Source organism: Ambystoma mexicanum, chromosome 5q (assembly GCF_040938575.1).
Source record: "Ambystoma mexicanum isolate Mex_15411 chromosome 5q, UKY_AmexF1_1, whole genome shotgun sequence".
NCBI classification, from domain to species: domain Eukaryota; kingdom Metazoa; phylum Chordata; class Amphibia; order Caudata; family Ambystomatidae; genus Ambystoma; species Ambystoma mexicanum.
In genome coordinates, this window is record NC_090933.1 from 43103578 (window position 1) to 43122929 (window position 19352).

The window sequence follows — 19352 nt, forward strand, 5'->3', positions numbered from 1 at the left end:
CCATGGTCTCCCAGATAAATTTATCTCGGACCGTGGGAGCCAATACGTATCTAAGTTCTGGAAATCACTCTGTTAAAACCTTGGTATTGAAAGAACTTAGTCTTCGGGATATCATCCTCAGAAAAATGGACAAACTGAGTGGCTAAACTCCACATTGGAACAGTATCTGCGTAGTTACACCAACCTGGAACAAGACAATTGGGTATCCCTGTTACCCACAGCAGAATTTGCATATAATAATGCAAGACATTTGGCCATTGGGATGACTCCATTCTACTGCTCATACGGTTTTCATCCTCGTTCTATTCTTGCTCTCTCTCCCATACAATCTTCTCTTCCCGCGGTGGAGGAGGTACTATTCCGGATAAAAGAGGCCCACAAAACTGCAAAACTAGTTTGTCAGAGAGCCTCAAAGCATATACATATCAGGCTGACAGGCACCAACAGGATGTCCCTGACTGGAAAGTGGGCTCCAAAGTATGGCTTTCTACTAAATATCTACCACGGTAGTCTTGTCCATCTAAGCTCTGACCATGGTTTATTGGTCCCTATCCTATCACTGCCAAGATCAGCCCAGTGGCATTTCGCCTCAAGCTGCCCTCTACCTTGAAATGTGTCCACCCTGTCTTTCATGCCTCATTATTGAGAAGTGCAGATCAGTCACGTATTCTTCGACCAGTTCCCGTACCAACTCGCACTTCCAGGGATGCTGAATATGAGGTCTCGCAGTTACGGGATTCCAGATACTGAAGAGGTCGGCTGGAATACCTTGTTCATTGGAAAGGGTTCTCTAGTGCTGAAGATTCCTGAGAACCTCTTTCACATTCATACCCCCGTCCTCCTTAGGGCTCATCCGGGCAAACCCGGCGGGTTCTGTACTCAGAGGGGGGGCATACTGTCATGCGCCGTATTAGATGCTGGCGCATGTTTCCCCGGGTTCGTTTGCACACCTCTTGAAGCTTCGGTCACGTTCACTTCTACGTACATCCAGCGGTCTAGTTCTTTTTCTGCTTTCGTGTGTAAGTAGGTGTTCATAAACCACGCCCCCCCCCTTTTGGCGCACCGCGTTGCAACCATTTTGGTCAGCTGCTTTTGTTTCACTGCCGCCGTTGCTCATACGCTCGTGCCTTTCTACTTTCTTTCGCTCCGTTGCTCTATCGGAGCGTCTACCTTACTGTACTTTCATTTTGTCTGCTTTCCTGCGTTTTCCTTCCAGCCCTTCTCTGTACGGTGCTTTTACCGGTTCCTCGGGCACTTCATCCCCTTTCCTGTTTACGGTCTTAATAATAATAATAATAATAATAATCCTCCTCCTCCTCCTCCTCCTCCTCCTCCTCCTCCTTCCCTCCCTCCTCCTCCCTCCCTCCCTGGCTCTTGCTTGCTTGCTCCTGTCCCGCCTGCTATTACCTGCTAGTTTTGGCATTCTTTGCTATTGTTTTCATTGTTCCTTGGGTCTTCGGAATTCTCTGCACAACGGAGCTCAGTTTCATGGACTACTCTGCACAACAGAGCCCAGTTTCCAGGAGGAATCCTGTCACCGCCATCACAACAGGGTTTTTTTCTGCCATTACCGGCCCCCCCCCCTTCATTTGTCCCGCCTGGGAAAGAGGTCACGGTGGGGTGCTCTTCACTATCCTTCATTGAGGCTTCCTCCAGAGTGAGATACAAATGCCAGACCAAAAAAGAAAAGGATTACTTAGCCAGAAGATCCCTCAGTCCGGAGGATGAAGATTACAACAGTACAGGGGAGGAGGAGGAGGAGGGAAGTTGGGACTTTACGAACACAGAGTCTGACAGCAAGACCCAGCCGCAATGCGTTACCGAGCTGCCAGACTTCAGGGCAGCCTGCCTCACACGGTCCGTGTTGAGGATTATGATGGTGCTTGTGCACAAGCTGCTAGCAACAATTCGCCCTCGCAATCCAAGTACCGAGTAAGTGTACTCTAGTTGTGAGGTCACTTAGGCCACTACCATTTCATGGTTGTCTCCTATATTGTCGTAACTTTGATCCATCAATGCCAAACGAATGTAGTCTTGTGTTAGATATTACACTTATTTCTTATAGGGTCCGGACATAACACTTGGCATTCAGAAAATGACACCGACCTCTATTCAGGTCTTCAATGGTCTAATGCAGAACCCGGAGTCCCTTGACGATAATGTGGTCTTACCCGGAATCCCCTCCACAGTCCAGCCAACAGGGGCTAGAACGTGATGGAGTCTCCAGAGAAAAATCCCTGAAGGGGAAAAAAAAAAACCCTAAGATGGGCTGCTAGGGTGCGCGGATCCCAGTGGGTGGCAATGGTGACAGCAGCTGGTGTCCGTTTACAGGGTATGGATGTCTTCTTGCGAGGAATTCTAACAAATACAGAATGACAGTGTGATTGAAAGGTACACAAGAAGGAAAGGAAACACAAAGGAGGTTAGAATCAAATGTGTTTTAAGGATAGAGCTTACCCTGCACTTAAGGATGAGTTCCTGATCCCTGTCTGACAGAGCGAAGTTCCCCTGGAGAATGAGCTGGGTAACTAGTCGGAAGAAACTGACAGAAGGGAAAGTGAGTAAAGACCGTTTGAGTCAAATAGAAGAGTAGAAGCGCTGTTATAGGGAATCGGAGTCCGTGCCGGTCCTTACCGGACAATAGCTATCCTGTAGGCTTCGGGTGAAAACAGACTCTGGCCGGAACAGTCGAAATGACCGTAGGAATCCCCTGCGGCCGATACCTATTAAGAGTTACAGATGTCAGTAATACGCGACACACGGTAAAACAGTTAACACGCTGACTGACTAATCTATAGAAAAAGAGGTGTGTACACACCGAGCGAAAACGATCCTTGGAGAATTATGGAGGCAGATCCTAATGCCTCGTAGGATGCGGGCTTGTGTGGGCGTACCTGAGCAAACTGAGTAAATAAGAATAAATGCGAAGGATAAGGGGTTGAAAAACAAGACAGTAAGGAGTAACAATAGTGCCAGAAGACAAGGAGTAGCCTAGGTATCGTACTCACGGAGCGTGGAGAAACTCTGGAGTGAGTAGCAACGCGACGAGCCGACTCCCGGAAGACTGAATGTACGATTCTGGAAGCCAGGGGCGTGGCTACTGGCTCAGCACCGGAGGGCAAAAATACTAGACCGCTGCGGGCGGTTCCAGTCTCCTCCATAGTGCGAGTGGTGCGCGGCGTATGAACCGCGTGAATAGATGGAATTGGTGGAATCGCACAGAGGGATGCAACATCTTATACATCACTCGCAATTTGGGGAAATCATAGTTGTCTCCTTATATTTATTTCATGTACAACCAGTAAGCAATATTTCTTTGTGTCCCAAATGTAATGGATGGCATAGTTGTTCAATATTGTACAGTGTCCAAGTAACATTTGTACTGGCAACAATGCCATTGGATACAGGATTTGTCATTGTCAACTAAGGTTTAATACACTTAAGTTGTTCATTTAAAAACAGTTTGTATCTTTCTCTTGCACAGATGGTACAGGCTGGTGGCCTATCGTTCATTTACATGGTGGCTTCATGGGAGGCTGGGACGCCGGGTTCGACGAGTAATACTCGCCTGTGTCATTGGTGCCATTAGAGAAGCTTTCTCCAGTGACAGCACTCAGTACATGGGATTTTCCCACACTGTGCTGCAACCAGAAGTTTATAATGTGTAGTACATTTGTGCCATCAAAATCAGCAACAAAATAAAAACACAACTGAACTTTTATCAATGGTCGTTTCAGTTTTTTCGGTGAATCAAGTGTGTCTCCATTCAGCAGTGTTCCGGCCCTTTCCTGCACGCCTCAGGCCCCTCCATCCACCCCTCCAGAATCAATGACTGTTGGCACCTGTGGCTGTGCCCTCCAAATGGGGGCTGGCAGGGGTGGGAACGGCCAAGGTGCCAAACACCATGTACACTTCAAAGGTATCTTACGGGCATTGTACACATGGCCTAGCGAGACCCTGTGTCTCCATGCAGGCTCCCCTTGAAGCAGGCCACGCCCCTGCTATCCACATAAGACCACGCCATATACACATCACTCATTCACATACGCACCCACTTTTCAAATTTTTTATAAACCACTTGATATTTATCATGAGAACATCTTTGAGCACTGCAAGTCAACTCGTGAAAGTGCTACCTGAGAACTTCTGTGACCACTGCGAGTCAGCTCATCATTGTGCTGTGAACATCTCCCTGTTCTCCTGCTACTAATTACCCTGCTTGCTGAATCTGTTTGTTGGTCAAGGTAAGGGCAGGTCACCTAATCATATATCCTTGATCTTTAAATTTCTATCTGTTTCAAAAGAACGTACCCAGTAGTGTAATGTTCATTCATCTCATTGCCATGTTATGTTATCGATACATAGCAATTGTCATTAATGTCAATTGGGATCGAATTGCATTCTTTGCGGACCGTGTCTCAATGAATTGTGTATGAAAGTTATCCTATAATACAGCCTGCTACGGTACACAGGTTTTGCTTCGGTGACCAAAACGTAGATTGCATAGAAAAAAAAATGTATGATATAATTCCATCTTTCTCATGCTTTTATGCAAAGTAATTTTCTAATAATGTTGACTTTTTTTTTTTTAAACAGAATTTCCATCAATGCCGGCATGTACAGTTGCCACTCTAAGACCCATAACAAACCTAAATGCACTACAATGCATGCATTCCTGAGGAATGTAGATCTAATGAGAGAATCGGTCAGATATTGCGCATTTGCGCCGGAACAGCTTGAAAGTAGAGCCCATGAAGTCTTGGGGGACTCGAGGGGTGATAGATTCTGCATCTGCACTTTACCACGAATATGTACGAGAACAATCGCAGTACACAAAGAAGCATCGACTCCAAACGTCTTGTAAATTGCTTCCAAATGCAATTCCGACTCTATTCATGCACAGGGGAGTCACGGTTCCTGATTTAGCTGTAAGCCTTGGGGTACTGAACAGGTAACTACATGGACAGATTGGTGTTTTAGGTGTAAATGTCCCTTATAATACTTTTCAAATGTATGAGATTGTATTGCTTTATAACTGAACCCTTTTTTGCTGAGCATTTGTCCTTGGTTTTAGGAGCATCATAGAAAACGATTTATAGGCACAGTTGTATGCTATAGTGCCCTTGGAAATAAGCATAATCAGTCGCTTTACATGTCAATTTCTTAGGTTATCATTTCTAAATCAAATCTAATTTTCCCTTTACAACTCCATGACAATGCACTGAATGTGAAGGAGCAAGATTCTGCATCCATGTCTTCCCTGGAGTCAACAACAACTTTGAGCGTGCATCAGGTAGTTTTATTTAGCTAGTCGGTTCCGGAACTGTTTTATGCATGGAATTTGAGATATGATAATATTTACGTATCCTATCGTTTCTTTACATAATGTTTCATTATAGGTTTTTATTGATTTGTACCATTGTATGCATCACAATGTGTGTTTTCAATTTCACTTGTTTCATCCATACTAAAACAAGTACTGTGTTACAGGCTGCTACTGGTACTTCGATTACAATTACATCATGGAGCTGGAACAGAGCCAGAGGTATGCGTACCGACAGTTCCCTCGAATGAAAAAAAGTAGGTCCTAGATCTGATACCATTAGACAGTGACGTTATTATAAATGAGCATCTTTTGCAAATTGCTTCAGTGCAACATTTCAATCAGTGGGTTTCGCACAGTCATCTTTGATCGAGTACACTATCAATCAGGTGAAATTCGAAATGTATATTTTGACTAAGTGACGTACACGGTGTACAAGGTTATCTGTGTAAGCCATGTGTGCGATGGAATAATTTGATTTTAAATACGAATGACTTATAATGAATACTCTTTTCTAGGGATGTATACAAGATCAGGATATAGAAGCGGCGGCACGTGGATCCGAGTTGGCGGTCCAGCTTGCTGGTGCAGTCGTTACAGCAAAAGTTAACTAACAAACAATTTCATTTCCAAACAGTGTTTTGTGCCGTTACCTTCATAACAGGATTTAAAAAAAATCTAAAGTGCCATATAGTGTATGTTGAATTTACATTGAACATGTTTTTTCCAACCCGTCTTCTAGTTGCCCGATGGTGTATGAACTATGCAGACACAGACAGCTACAGAATCAGAGATGCCGCTTGCCAAACTGATTTCACCATGGAGCAACTATTATTTGAGGCGCAGCGTGTTCAAATCAAGAAGCAGACTCCAGATGCTTTTGCCCAATGGCCAGAAAATGAATTGAATGTGACCAGCGAAGCCAGCAAAGTGTTATTGGACCATTGCTACAATGTGAGAGTTCCACCAGATGAAGATGAAACTGAATGTATGCTTTTGAATTAGTCACAGACCACTTGACACAATCGACACCCGCCACAAAAGGGCCGCCCAAAAAACAATCGAAATTGATGTTTTCTCCGATTCATGTTCAAGTAACAGAAGCTGAAATAAAAGACTGAAGCATCAACACAATTGACCGAGGAACTAGCCAAAGATCTAGACTACAGTTTGTCCAGTTGGGCTGATATGTCAACCACAGTTGAGTCGGAAACAACATTCATGCAGGATGATAGTCTAATAAAGGAGCCCAAATACATTGTATTCAACAGCTGCTTGATGGAGATTATAATGATGCTGAAATGTGTGCATCCAGTGAGAGGAGGGGATGGGATGGGGGGGGGGGCAGGGAGTATGCGGGAAGCCATTGGTGAATGTCACTCGTGTATCACAAGGCAGTAACCTCAAAATACAAGCCACCTGTGCTCCATGCTAAATGTTCATGGTCCGCTCAAGCGATGCTGGGGAAACGGCCAGCTGGAAATCTACTGTGTGCAGCTGCTTTACTTTTCAGTGGCTCTAGTTTCAGTAAGTTGTCCAGTTTGTCAATTTGTGGGACTCCAGTTCCTTTCTAAAACGCAGTACTACAAATATCAATGTCAATATCTATTCCATGCTATTAGTGAAGCTTGGAAAATGCAAAAATGGTTCAGGCTAGCTGGCGATGGACAGTGTGACAGTCCCGGATTTTCAGCAAAGTACTGCACATACCACTTTCAAGACATGGAAACTAAAAAGAATTGGGAGTTCGGTGGTCGTGAAGGTGTCCGAATGTAAATCCTCAGTGGCCCTGGAGAAACTTGGTTTTATAAAATCCCTGGAAGATCTCCAATCTAGGGGAATGCAAATCGACCTCATAGCCACGGACAGACACGTTTCAACAGCCAAGACCATGAGAGAGCAGTTTCCAAATATTCGCTATCAATTTGATGTATGGCACGTTGCCAAATCAATAAGAGAAATCTCTGCTGCAGAAAAAAAATAAAATAAATAAAAGTCTGAAAATATTTTACAGTGGTGCCAGTTTTTCAGCAACCATCTTTGGTGGAGCTGGGGGGGGGGGGGGGTGTGGCTAACTAGCCATAGTGTAGGACGTGCCTGCCTGAGCAGCTCCTGTGGATCCAACATTGATCCTGGAAACTACACTTTAAAAATGATCCAAATGCCTCAGGATTGAAGGCACAGGTATGTGAACAAGTGCCCTGCAAGAACTGCAAACAGCAAGAGGATTCTGTGCAGTATCAAGGAAGAAATTGATCATGAAGGATATGGCTGCGAGGATACAATGTAGCTAAAATGGCGGACAACAAAGGAATCGTGGCCGGGGCAGCAGGAGCAGCCGTATAATTGTGGGTGGCGGAGCAAACTGAAGATGCTGGCCTCTGGAGGTCATGTGGAACTCTGCTGGTTGCACGACGCTCTCCTGACATGAGCAGAGATCGATAACGCGGACATTGGGCGACTGTTGGTACGCAGGAGCGGCGGGCGGCTCAGGGCCACGAAAACAGCAGCACGAGCGAAGGGTGGAGGACTGGCACCTGGTGCTCACGCGACCACTGGCCGCACACGACTGGCGTCCGTGCGCGCTCTGCTGCCGGTGATATGCAAGCTCCTTGCCCTGTGCAACAACACGGATCGCTAAGCAGTGAGGACAGTGGCAACGTGCAGCAAATGCTTATGGACGGTAGCGCACTGGGCGCTCATCGGATGTTTTACGTGAGCGCAGAGGTCATCTCTCGCTAAAACAGCCTCAGGACAGAACGATTACTGCTGCCCGCAATTGACGGGAAGCAAGCCGCGCTGTGTGATGTCAGTGCAGCTCACAGGACATTGATCATCCGCACACCGCTGTCAACGGTAACAAACAAGATGGCAGCGCTGCTCTGCCATCAGGACGAGGGATACATAACGAAGCGCTGGTGCACGAAGGGTGTTGGGACCGGCTGATAGAGCGCATTTTGTACTGGCTGGGAGACCTCAAGCTGGATATGCTGCTAGGTAAATGAAAATATAGGAGGACTTGACGCTGTAACACCTGGAAGTTATCACACCCCAATTTGCCCTGGTCAGTCGCCGGACCACAGCATAATACAGAAGGAGCCAAGCAGGCTAAATGTAGATGCTGCAGGAAAATCCCCGTTAGTCCATGGAGGTCCGAGGCACAATGGTAGTGGCTAGTTGGGTGTACCTACTGGCCTTCAGGAACACGTGAATGGGGCACCGACTACAGAAGTCAGAGGAGGGACGTGGGAGGACACAGCCCACTTGAAACTTAACTTTTTACGCCACCACACATTGCAGCCCTCTGAGGAATACGCTCCGGCGCCTGACTGACCTGGTGTAGTCACAACAACATTGAGGGGCTGGAACCGTACACGCAGGAAGGATTGCATGAGGTCAGTGAAAGGAGTGAGGGCCAAGAGCAAACAACCTGCAATGGAGACATTCGCTAAGGCACAGCAGCCTCCCTCGACCCCGGCAGGTGTGCAGCGGCGGCTCCCATGGATGGTACCCCAGAAGGAGAAAACCAACAGGTCCTAGCAGCCATAACGGAACTGAGTGCCAAATGGGGGACAGCAATGGGGGACCTACGGACGGCCTTGGAGAATAAAATAGACGCAGTAGGAATTGAAATCACCCTGCTGCAACAGGACGTTAGGGCTCTAGCAGAGAGGACAAGTGGCCTGGAGAGTGCGGTGAAGACCAATACAGATGTCTGCACAAATAATGCGAAAGAGGTCCACATACTAAAACAGCAGGTTGCCAACCTTGAAAACCAAGCGGAAGGAAGGGCAAGACGAAACATCCGGGTCATCGGCCTGCCGGAGGGAGAAGAGGGCCAGGACCCCACGGACTATGTGGAAAATATGTTACTGCAAGAGATAGGAGCAGACAAGCTCTCTTGTTGTGTTTTTAGTTAGGGGGAGTTTAAGTTGGGGAACGAGCCAATGTAGACGAGTTAAGCAACTGGAGTTGGACTGCACAGGCAGGAGGGGGGAAGAAGGACTGACATGCTAGGGGGGATCTTAAAATAGTCACTTGGAACATCAGGGGGCTCAATAGTTACCTGAAGAGAAAAAAGGTTATGCTATACCTACGGAGACAGAAGATAGATATTGCCTTATTGCAAGAGACGCACCCGACGTGAGATAAGATGAAGATGATTGGGAGGAAATGGAAGGGAACCGTGGTGGGTTCGCCATATTCGGCTTATGCTAGGGGAGTGCTCATTTGGGTGGCGCCACACGTCCCGTTTCAGTTGTTACAGACGCTGGTCGAGAAGGACGGGAGGATGGTCGTGGTGAGGGGATTGGTGGAAAATAGGGAAATAAGCGTGGTAAATACGTATGCCCCGAACCAAAACACAGCGGCATATTTCAAAATGCTGTGTAACGATCTTAGCATATGTGTGGGGAGTGCAATGATTTGGGGGTGGGGGGGGGGGACTTGAGAATTAAACCCTAAGGTGGACAGATCAGATGGGAAAATGGACAGGCCTACCCCGTTGGCTAAAGCGTTGCAGACGCTGCTGAGTGACTTTGGGTTGGAAGATGTACGGAGGGCACGACATCCTCAAGAGAGGCAATACTCACATTATTCTGCCCCACAGCAATTACACACAAGGCTGGACTATGTCTTCGTCACTCCAGAGATACTGACAGAGATCACGCAAGTTGAATATAAAGCGAGGGTCCTCTCGGACCACTCGCCTCTGATCCTTAAATGGCAATGTTGTCCCCCCGAGAGCAAGAATTCCAACGTGGCGCCTCAGGCAGAGGCGCTCAGAGACCCCTTTTTCAGGGAGGACATGAGGGAAGAGATTGTTAGCTACTATGAGACGAATACGGGTAGTGTGGATTCGGCGGGCACATTGTAGGAGGCCTTCAAGGTTGTGATGAGGGGAGTGGCTATAGCGAAATCTAAAAGGCCTGCAGGGAGGGATCCTGGCGGACCTGCAGGAAACCGAGCGGGAACTGGAAAGGGCACTTAAGGGAGAAAACAGTACAAAGGAAGACACTGAACTGATACTCAGGCTGCAGCAAAAGTGTGCAGAGCACTGGGAAAGATTGTGTAACCTTAACTAGAACAAGTACATAGAGAGGCAGCATGCGGGAGGAGATAAACCAGGAAGGCTCCTGGCATGGTTATACAAGAGTGAAACCCCTAGACCCCCGATCAGATCGGTAAAAAGGGAAGACTGAGGGGTGGTGGATACCCAAGAGGGAGTTAATCAGGAGTTTGCAAATTATTATGGGCTGCTATAGGGAGATGACAGGGAGGATGATCGCGCAATGATAGTAGAAACACCAGAGGACATAGGATTGCTGCAGATCAGTGCTGAAGAGAGAGAGGAGCTGGACACACAGATTACCTTAGAGGAGCTAGAAGAGGTGGTGAGACAGTTGCCAACTAGCAAGACCCCGGGGGCGGATGGACTCCCAAGTGAATTTTACAAAATATTTAAAGATGAGGTGCTCCCCTCGCTTTTAGTTATGTTGAATGAGGTGTATGAGCTAGGCAGACTACCAGAGTCACTCAGAGAAGCGATTATAATACCGCTTCCCAAACCCAATATGCCAGGGCATAGCTGTAGTCCTTATGTAGTCGATGTTAAATCAAGACAGTAAAATCCTGACTGCCGTTTTGGCAAACAGATTAAGGAGAGTCATAGGCAAATTAATACACCCGGACCAGACGGGCTACGTCCCTAATAGGAACATATCCAATAATCTTAGAAGGCTCCATCGAGTCATTGAATATGGAAACGAAAGCGAAGGCAAATTGGCAATTGTGTCGCTGGATGCAATAAAGGCCTTCGACTCGGTCAAATGGCCATGGTTGTTGGTGCCCCTGGCAGGCTATGGGATGGGTCCAGGATATCTACAGTGGGCTAAAATGTTATACAGTGAACCGCTCGCCAGAGTTAAAACAGGGGCAGTAATATCAGAAAGGTGGAAACTCCGCAGGGGAACCAGACACGGTTGCCCATGGTCCCCTACGTTTTATATATTGGCCCTGGAACCCCTAGTGATCTACTTCAGGCAACAATATGATACGATAGGCATCCCTGTGGGAGGTGAACGACACCAGATATCCTTATATGCAGATGGCATACTATTGTACTAGCGACAATATATTTTGGAGGTGATGGGAAGATATGCAGGAATGTCTGGTATAGCGGTGAACCCTCAGAAGTCTAGCATGTTCCCATTTGGTGGATATAAAGGGATCCCCTTGAAACAATTACCGGTGTTAGAGGTACCTTGGGCAACGAGTACATTTCGCTATCTAGGAATAGAGATATACCACCGGTGGAAGAAGAGCATTAGCACAACACAGAGGTAGCCATTAAGAAAATTGAGAATTGCATGCGGTTCTGGGTAAAGCTCCCTTTAGCAATGATGGGACGTGGGGCAATGTTGAAGATGGTGGCCTAGGCTCTTGCATTACTTTGGGAATATCCCGCACTTGGTACCAAAGAAGTTCTTCAGTAGATTGGACAGCATGTGCAGGGATTTCTTGTGGCATTCTACACGAAACAGAGTGGCCCTCTGGAAGCTACAGAATTTCTATGAGAAAGGGGGTATAAAACTGCCTAATTATGAAGTTTATTATGTTGCAAGTCAGCTGCAATATGTGGCCAAATGGCTTTCAGAGGAGGTCACCTATGAATCCAGGTTGTTCGGGCGGGACTGTGCCCCATATTATCTAAAGGAGATTATGTGGGTGCCCCAAGCAGAGATGGAAGGGCACCCAAAGATGGTGCTCGGATGGAGGATGTGGAGCAGAGCCTGCCAATTGGAGAATCCATTCCTGTGTTCCCCACAGGTACCACTGGTTGCATTGGCGGGTGGAGAAGAGCAGTTAAGGATGATTATCAGAAACTACTGGGAGCCGGCTGGGATAGCGAGACGGGGAGATATTTGGCAAGGGGGGTGGGGACCATAACAGATTTTAAAGTTAGGGGCAGAAACTGGGTTACACACTGGCCAGTATATCACGTATCATAGACTGGTGCAAAGGATTAAGAGAACGTGGCCCGAACTGGTGCTAGAGGGGGAACCAGATGCTACTATAGACATAATATTTGACATAGCAGAGGGGGGACATGAGATATCTAGAATATATGAGATGATGATATCCAAAGTGGGAAAGGAGGTGGCACAACTAAGACTAGAATGGGAGGGGGAAGTGGGAACCCCGATGGAGGATGAGATGTGGGGACGAGTCCAGGGGTATCACAAAAAGGTGTCAAGGAACGCAAGACTTAAACAGATGCAACTGCATATTACGCATGGGGCGTATCTGACACCCCAGAGAATAGCCAAGTTCAAAAATGCAGGATGGCAGGCATGCCCTAAATGTGATGAGGAGAAGGCGGGCATGGTGCATATGTTTTGGTCATGCCCGGTTATTGAGCGCTTCTGGAGCGAAGTGGTACAAACTAGCAGAAAGTGGTATTAAGATTGTGGTGGACACAGTGTGGGCCTGCCTGTTGGGGGGGTTCCCTAGGCCACGGAAACTTAGGCATGTAAGCAAACTGAAGGATTTGGCATATGCACTTGCGAAGAGGAGAATTGCTATGGGATGGAAAACATGCCAAAAAAACATCGATTGGAGGTATGGTGGAAAGATTTACAGAAATGGGCAGAGGCGGAAACCATGGTATGGCAAGAAGCTAGCAGTGCTAGGGGGAGTGGGGGGGGGGGGGGGAGACAGACCCTGATGCCCTGGAAATTACTGATAGCAGAACTATTTGGGTCAATCCGAGACCCATCGGAACCCACGGAGAGGAATACCCTATCACAAGATGCAGAACATTGCTACAAGCAGGCTCGTAACGGGGGGTGGGATAAGGGAAGCAGTGAACACAATTGAATGGTGTACAATTGAAATGCTATTGCATACACTGCAAGTTTGGTTTGTATTGTTTGTTGAATAACCAATTAAAAAGGTTTTTTTTAAAAAAAAAAAAAAACATCTTTGGTGGAGCACCAAAACTTGCGATGGGTCTGTGGAAATTCTACTAGGGAAATGGCGGTCACTAATGCACCACTCTTCCAACATTCACACTTGGGACAGAAAACCAACATTTCCACCAATGTGCACATGGCCCTTTGTCGCCGGAGCAGGAACGGAAGAAGTGGTTGATTCCATCTTCACCTCCACACAAAGCTCGAGAAGATTGTGTTTGATAAAACTCTATCAAGAGATCTGAAGGGACTCACAGAATTCTGTCACACAGGAAATTTGGAGGTTTTCCACAATATGTGCCTAAAGTGCAGGCCAAAGATTGCATTTCGGCATAGGCGGGATGCAATATAGGACATTACTAGCGGTATTAGCGCATAACGAGAATGTAGGGCATGAACAATCGAGGACTGTGGGAAACCTTGGGATGCTTCGCTACACAATGGCCTTTACGAAAAGAAGCAGAAAAATGGGTGGTCAAGCCAATATACGAGGAAACGGAATCCGATTTTGTGAAAGATCTTATTGACTGTCTTGGACATACATACTCATGGAATCACATGCAGTTTTGTTCCGTGGACACATACATTGCAAACGTGCCCCGTCCACCTAAAGCAGAACTCGTGGAACAGTTCACTTCCAGGTACAAATGATTACGATCTGTTTTTTTTTTTTATCAACAATGTAAAGTGTCCAAATAAAGCATCCAAATTTGTCTTATGAAATCTATCCTCTGTACATTTTTTTTCCCAACAAGTATCATTTTTACGAATGCCATACAATGTAACGCTGTGCTTTCACACTTCCCAGTTTCGTTGAGCTACTGTGGGACCTTCACTGATCATGGGAGGGCCCGATGGATGAAAGCAACTTTGGGGTTCTACAGTTGCCTTACCAAACAGTTGCCCAAATAGCTGAATAACTACTAATCTCACAAAATGGATGAGACCTATGCTAGATAAGATACTCGGCACGCAAGAACTACTAACTGAGCAAAACAGCGCATCAAAGCGGGTTGTTGGTGAGAAATAGCTGCACTCCGACCAATATATTCATGGTGGAATGTGTTGGGGGGGGGGCGGGGAGAGGGGGCGGGTCGAAGGAAGGAGTGGGTCGATTGAGCCCCCAGCCCCCAAACATTATACGCAAAAGCGACACCCTCATCTTGCACTCGTGGGGGACGCCTCCTTTGCCCTTCTGCAGCCATGCCATGGGGAAGAAGGCCCTGACATAAGCAAAGGTGGGGCTATTGCTAGACCCACTTGGACTCCATTTTGTGTACCCTTGACTCCAACTTAGGACTAGGCCCAATTCTGCCATTGCAAAGTTTCCCCTCCCCCTCAGCAGCGCCGCAAACAGCGAGCACTGACAGCCCCCACCTTTTCCTCCTGTGCCTCACAAGTCCCTTTCTCATGCATGTGCCGAGACAAGACGTTGCAAACTAAGACTGTATTAATTTAAATCTTCCTCCGAGATCACCGTCCTGTGTGCGTCAGGGCCAAACCATGACTTGTTGTTGTTCATCCATCTCAACAAATGTTCTCTTGCACCTCTCACCCCCCGCTGCTGGATAATTACTGCTGGTTCATCCTTGTGCCCCTCCAAAGCTATTCTTTTCATGTACCGTAAGTGGGACCCTTCCTTGCGGGCCACCTCAGAGTGCCTCCCAATAAAACAAGACCCCAGTGACAGTATATTCTGTCCTAAACTAACATGTGTCACTCCACCCCCTTTCTAGCTCTAATGTGCCAGACCTGTGAGACATCAATGCTGACCCCCCACTGGTTGCCTCAGGGGCAAGACCCCCACACCCTTCACCTCGCTAGTGACCCAAAGTGGGATAGTACAAACAAGACGTGTGCGATTTATAGGCCTCTAATATATATATAACTGCGGTCATGGGTTCAGGGGACCGCGGCCTGGCAGGAAGGGGTTGCAGCAGGGCTTCCTCGGACATTCTCGTACGAGCACATTTTGTCAGGGCTCGAGACTTGCTCCTTGCAAAAAAGGTTTACGTGATTTGCCGTGTGAACACGAGATGGGCTGACAGGTGGTGTTGGCTGGCTGTGGAAGTCGCAGGGAGGGTGCGAAGTTCTCCAGAGGAACCAAGTAAAACTCTAGAAATTTTGCGCGCCATTGGTGGATGGCAGCAAACAATTCATATGTTTTTCAAAAATATATTTCTAATGCCACTATGGTCTGAAGGGCTATTGGCTCCCATTCTGAGTGAAGGTCAGCGGCTTTGAATTTTTGCTAGCGAGCTGAGCAAACCCACGCATCGTATACACTATAAGGTTCAATTGTTTTTCGACCTTGAAAGAAAGGGAGGATTCCAAGAGGAATTAATGAAGGGAGGGTGTAATACCGTCAAATATGATGAGGTTCACCATTACAAAACTGGACAAAGGAACATGTAATTTCATTTTATAAAAATGTGTTGATCTGAACGGAGTTTCTGCGTTGTAAGTTTCACTTTCAATGATTTTATAGACCAATCATTAGCCGACCGTTATTGCTGGCTTACATTGTACTGGGTTGTTCTTTGTGGCATATTGCAACGACACGCAAATACAACCGGTGTGTGTACTTGTCTTTGTCCCGGGTACATGGGCAGTCCAGCAGAGATGGATTAGTCCACCACTGGGATCCCCCAGGTTCCACATACGCCTACTTCAACGCTAATATTTAATTAAAATGCTGTCTATTTGTTCTTCGGATTGTAGCGTTAGCTTCCGCATCCCATTTCGAGCTGAACATACTCCATAGCACTAACCTCTGAAGCAAGTTGCAGACTATTTTCAACGTTGTTTTCTGTGTTCCCATAGCCCAGGATCGGCTACTGAGACACATTTCTGTTATGTTTCTCAAACAGCTACATCCTGCCTTTCTGGATTGTCATAGATTGCAGATACCAACTGATGGGTTTTTTTGACCGGCAGCTGCAGATACACTTGAATGGCTGGATCACAATAACGCTTTTTTGGGGGACGATTGCCACGGGCCGATATGCCCTTACACGGTATCAGCGATAAGGAGCAACCTGACATAGTTTACGGTGGCCTAGCGCCAAGCTGACGCCCAAGCCTTGCGATTCACAGTGCGTCCAATGCACTTATACCCAAAATGAACACCGTGTGACTCACGATAAACATTTGTGGATCGAGAACAAAGAAAGAAATTACCCATTTGCTTAAATATGGCAATCGCTGGATGTTCTTGGAGCGTTTATTGTGAAATAAAAGTACTTTACAAATTGTACAGTTTTGCCAAAGTATAGTTTTACATTCAAAATAGTGACGCGCTGTGTTGTGAGATGATGTGTGTTGATGTTGCGGGTTCTGCGTCAACTAACATTAACATGTAGGTGATGACTGGGCACGTTTGGCTACGCTGCCCAGTAACGTCATGGAGATAGGCAGAGAATATCACTAGGTTTGGTGAGGTCAGCCTCAAGGGTGGGAGATATGATTTAGTGCCGCCAGGGAAGTTCACCTTGGGTGATGCGGCAAAGGATAAGATTATCACAAGATGGCCACGCCCTGCTGCCTGATTTCGCATGTGTTAAAAAAAAAAGGAAAACTACGGTAAGGTGCATAGGAAATGTTTGTACGATCGATCAACGTATGCTTGAAAACACATGCCCGAACCCTTGGGACAATAATATTTTTGAGCGCACGATTCCTTTAATAACTATTGATCGGGGGGGGTGGCTGGGGAAGGGCTTATGAGTGCAATTGAGGGGGAAAATATGGCTGGTCTTGTGGACACCAGAGCAAGCAGATAGTCCTCCTGATCAAAAGATTTTCTAAATGCCCCTCTTTCCCCTTCCTCCATAAATGCTGTTCGTAACAGCCCGTCCACACCCTCTCTCTAACGGGTATCCGGTATTGGACAAACATGCGTTTTTAATGAGACCCACCTTCCCTGTTAATCTGCTAGGAAGAGAGCTTTTATTCAAACTGAACTGTACTATTCACTGCTCACCTGAAAAAGTATTTCTAGGTGCGCAATATGAAATTGCAGCTACTGAGATTAACTTACAAGAAGGGCTCTTCATACTGCCAGCTTCTAAGGATGTGAAGCTACCAAAGATTTAGGCGAGTTATCATTCAATGTCCTTGCCTGTCTCTGGTCCCAGCGTGCTAACGAAGTAGGGTGCATACAAAATATATAACCACTCATCACGATTCAAACCAATCCCTTCAAACCCCCCCCTTCAAAAATCCTTTAGTATTCATTTTGCTCCAAGGCAGAAGTATAGCTACTGCTATCCAGTCCATAGTGCAACTAGGAATTTTAGTTCCTTCTACCAACCCTTGTAACACTCCCATTCTGCCAGTGCAGCAGCCTGGCAAAAACACCAAGGCTTCATGTAGGAATTCCATGCCGTCAATTATGTAGGGACCAAAGGCAACTTTGTGGTTAAAGGGTTTGTCAAGACGTTCTTCTATGTTTTGATGGTAATGTGACGGCACAATCAGTAAATAGAAATAGCGCTACATTAGTGTCCGACTTGTCCTTGTGACAGGTTTGAGACAGGCATGGTATAAAGAGACACAGACTCAAAGATGTTAGTTTCAAACCCTTTATTTACTAAGGTTCCTGGGCTGGTGTAATGCCTAACTGCCCTTACTCTAAAGGGGTGGTTCCCTTAACTGATGTTCCCAAGGGCCGTCAGTGTCTGAAAGTCCAAAATAATAATCCGTCTGTCTAAACCTATGCTTGCCCTCACGCTTTACAAAAATGTGTTAGGAAGACTTCAAATTCAGTGACTCAAAGAAAAGGAAACGTAAACCACAGATGGTTTTAGATAGTCTTACAAAATAGGTGTAGTTCTGCCATTGCAAGATAGTTCAATTCAAAAGCAAAAGGGGGGCCCTTACAACCTTCCATGTAGGGCTCTTGCAGCAAATCAACAAAGTTCACAATATCCTTGGGGTTAGCTTCCCCAAGTTCAGATTCCCTTCCAGGTCCAAAACAAAAAACAAAAAAATAAATAAGACAGTTCTGGTCGTGCTTCTCAGGGTTCCCTTCCCAAAGAGTAAGCCTCTCTTTACACAGTACAACAATGTCTCTTGCACAACTCTGATTAGGCCTCCCAGGGTTCCCGTCCCCTTTAGTCGTTAAACAAAAAGTTCTCCTAATCAGGATGCACCTTTCATTGTACAGTTCTTACATGGGGTAGAATCAGAGACTTGAGAATGCTGGGCTCTTTGCTCCTCCCATGCACGACCACTCTGACCTTTAACCCCCCCCACCCTCTTCTTAGTCCTTGCTCTTCCTTTTTAAATCTTTCACCTTCAGGCGCTTTCTTTTATTTCACTGTGCACACTTGCACCTTCCTTTGGTTCCCATCGTGCCTCTTGCACCCTTTCCTTTCTTTATCATGCACCCGTTCGGTTGCTTCTCGTGTGTCTTGCACACTTCACATGCCTTTTCTGTTTCTTTCCTTCAGCACCACTAGCGCTTTTCCTCCTTTCCATTTTCCCCTTTCTATTCCTTTCTGTACTTCTTATGCTTTCTCGTCCTTTCTGTTCCATGCCGCTTTGCAAACTGTCTTTCTCCTGCTCTACTCCAGTCAAACTCACGCTCCGAGTTTCTCTCTCTGACTTTCATAAAACTTGCTGGGCAGCGTCGCGTTGACAGGCGGTCTCCCTCTGAATACGTGGGGTTGAAGTCAAGATCTCACCACTTTCCCCCCCAGAGACACCCTTGGGGCCAGGACAGGACTGAAAGGAATGAGCACTTCACCAAACGTCGCCAATACAGGATGCAGGCTGCCTCACTCCAGCTCCTTGGAGGCACAGCTCCCTAGCCACGCTACAGCCCCCAACACTGGGCCATCGTCTCGGCCTACTGCTCTCCTCCAGGAGTTAGCTCCTGCTGCTTCCTGTTCTTTGGCTTCTCCGATCCGGACAGCATCCCTAGCTCACTCCCTGCTTCTGGGAAAACTCCACCTTTTATAGCGTAGGGAAGAGTCAAGTGGAGTCTGGTGTGCACAGTTGGAATAAGGTGCCTGATGTTGTCCAACTATTAGTGGGACAGCCTAGTAGGTTCT

General features: G+C 46.7%; 1 protein-coding gene across 1 annotated transcript in view; it reads right to left on the minus strand.

The window, feature by feature from the left end:
* The window catches only part of CIDEA (cell death inducing DFFA like effector a), a 468825-nt gene that overhangs the window by 436880 nt on the left and 12593 nt on the right, over positions 1–19352 (minus strand). The window lies entirely within an intron of this gene.